The sequence below is a fragment of the Alosa pseudoharengus genome, unplaced genomic scaffold (assembly GCF_046254945.1).
Source record: "Alosa pseudoharengus isolate Yale_2024_CS ecotype anadromous, Long Island Sound unplaced genomic scaffold, YU_APseudo_1.1 YU_APseudo_1.1_scf_15, whole genome shotgun sequence".
Taxonomy (NCBI): domain Eukaryota; kingdom Metazoa; phylum Chordata; class Actinopteri; order Clupeiformes; family Clupeidae; genus Alosa; species Alosa pseudoharengus.
The window spans coordinates 1,748,926-1,751,954 of record NW_027468620.1 but is presented as its reverse complement, the minus strand read 5'-3'; the positions used below and the strand labels follow the sequence as shown (position 1 = coordinate 1,751,954).

At 39.7% G+C, this 3,029-nt stretch overlaps 1 long non-coding RNA gene across 1 annotated transcript; it reads right to left on the bottom strand.

The window, feature by feature from the left end:
• Nucleotides 1-1,642: 1,642 nt before the first annotated feature.
• Nucleotides 1,643-2,774, bottom strand: LOC143124800 (uncharacterized). Its single transcript, XR_012987092.1, has 3 exons — nt 2,693-2,774; nt 2,277-2,543; nt 1,643-1,701 (listed from the first exon to the last, which is right to left on the bottom strand). It is a non-coding gene; the product is annotated as an uncharacterized LOC143124800 (long non-coding RNA).
• Nucleotides 2,775-3,029: the final 255 nt, after the last annotated feature.

The window sequence follows — 3,029 nt, the reverse complement described above, 5'->3', positions numbered from 1 at the left end:
AACTGAACAATTTGCTTCTCGATCTACAATATGGGCCTATGTACGCCTTATGATACACCAAAGTACGTAGGAAGGTGGGACATGTCTTAATTCATATTCATTGACATCTAAAGGCTATGGGCTTTCAGAAAATATATGGTTTATGTGGTCAATTCAGCTGTCCCTTAATAGTGTAGGCCAAAATGTATCAACTGAACAATTTGTTTCTCAATCTACAATATGGGCCTATGTACGCCTTTTGATACACCAAAGTACGTAGGAAGGTGGGACATGTCTTAATTCATATTCATTGACATCTACAGGCTATGGGCTTTCAGAAAATATATGGTTTATGTGGTCAATTCAGCTGTCCCTTAATAGTGTAGGCCAAAATGTATCAACTGAACAATTTGTTTCTCAATCTACAATATGGGCCTATGTACGCCTTTTGATACACCAAAGTACATAGGAAGGTGGGACATGTCTTCATTCATATTCATTGACATCTACAGGCTATGGGCTTTTCATGATTACCCTAGCAACCAGCATAGCAACTGTTATGTTTAGTAAAGCAACCAGCATATCTACCATGGCAACAACCTAGGAACCATCTCTATTACCCTACCACATTGCAACCATATCTACCCTAGCAACCATCTCAATTACCCCATCAATAACCTAGCAACCACCACTACAATTTCAACCTAGCAACCACCATAGCAACCAACAAGATTACCCTAGCAACTAGCATAGCAACCAACAAGATTACCCTAGCAACCAGCATAGCAACCACTTTGTTTATTATAGCAACCAACATATCTACCATAGCAACAACCTAGGAACCATCCCAATTACCCTACCACTGACCTAACAACCACCACCATAATGTCAACCTAGCAACCACCGTAGCCACCAACATGATCACCCTAGCAACCAGCATAGCAACCACTTTATTTAATATAGCAACCAACATATCTACCATAGCAACAACCTAGGAACCATCTCAATTACCCTACCACTGACCTAACAACCACCACCATAATGTCAACCTAGGAACCACCACAGAAACCAACAGGGTAATACCCTAGCAACCAACAAAGCAACCACTATGTTTAGCATAGCAACCACCATTTCTACCATAGCAACAACCTAGGAACCATCTCAATTGCCCTAGCAACAACCTTGCAACCACTACCTAAATGCCAACCTAGCAACCACTATTCTGCTTTATTTGCCCCATCATTTTATTTACATAGACTAATTGACTAGTCGCACAAAAGGCTCCTCGGTGGGCTCGTCTATCTCCGGTGGAGTGTTAGCTGTGTTGTAACGACATCTTCTGTTATATTCTGCTCCTTATATGTTTACTCCGACACTGAATTACTTGTTTGGCCAATAATAACAAATTTAACACATGCATAAATCCTTCTTTATTGTAAAGTGCTGATTCACTATGTGCAACAACCAACCTAGTCCGTGTAGACACTAATTACATTAACAATAGCGACAGGTTCAAACACACCTGGCTCCATCGGAAACAAACGAGCCCACCAAAAACCACTCGTGCAAAAAGCCTATACATAGTTGTGTATTGTATACCTGGATGTCATTTAATATTAGCAATACTCACAAAATGTATGTTTGTTTTGCCCTGCATGCACTGGGACAGGCCATGCCTCCTCTTCTTCGGGGCCAGGCTTCACAGATTGTGTCTTGGCATTGCTGAAGCACAATTAAGGTGTAACAGTAAACATCAGTAAAATTATTTCAAAGGTTTGAAACATGAAATGGCCAATGGTTATAATTACATTATCTCTAGCATGAAAAAAGAAGAGCCTATGCAAAAATGGCCTTGAGAATACATTAGGCCTACATAAAACTGTTGTGGGTAAATATTTAAATACTACAATACCAAAAAAATAACTCCAATAGGCCTACTTCAAATGTCAACACTGGTTTTGGAGGAATATTTGTAGTTCATATGCAGGAAAATACAGTACTTTGTACATTAAAAGCTGCACTACATAGTAGCCTACACTGCAGAAATGCAATACCTGGACACAGAAATGTTGGCTTTTTTTCAGGAAAAAACGGTAATTAGCCTATATTAACAACATGTTTTGTCCCATGAGTTACCCAGACCCAAGGATAAATAGCTTATTGTGAGACTGACCTGCTTAAAACTAGGCAATTTAATGTCAAATTAAATCATTGCACGCATTTCGAAAATTTAAGCATAACGATTTATTTAGCTAATTCATGTAGGCCTATAATTTCACCAAGTCTTTTACACTTACAAGACTTTGAACTGCACTGAAAAATTGCACGATTGTAGTAGGCTTTGTACACCATGAAGGAGTGTTGTTCAGAATAACTAGACCTATATTTTGTTCGAAAACAACAACAAAAAACAGCATTATTGTTTACAAAATTTACGTCGCTTAACTTTCTCCACATGGCTCGCTCTATGCCGCGTTTCCGCTTTCTTGTGGTTGCGTGTGTCACATGACCGTAACCAGCTTCGCCGTTACCGGATGTTTACATATCTCGCTACTGCTGTCAAGCTAGTGCAAACACAAGAAAATGGTCCATTTGTTGATCAGTTGTGAAAGCACATATCGATTACATTCTGTATAAACAAACATAAATATGTAAAACAAGTTGTTTACAAAATAAGTTCCCCTAGCTCAGAAATGAATAAAATGGTAGTTACCTTGCTGGTTTGGTCCTTCTCAGGCAGAATGAGGGTGTAGCGAGCTATGAGATATCACGTTGATGCAGCTTCAAAAGAATGTTACAGCCATTTTTTCGCCATGCTATTTTGTAAGCCTGTTAGATTTTCAGACTGGGTTGCGTGACGGCATCACCTTTGATGGACATTTGATTTCCTTTCGTCTATATCTGACGGTGAGGGATTAACATGAATGTCTATCTGACGGACCCCCACGTCGAAAAACAACGCAAAGGGTACACCTTTCTCGTTGGAATTTGACGCCAAGGAACCTTGACCATGCGTCAGACCTTTGACGAGTAGGGAGTGAGACTGTGTT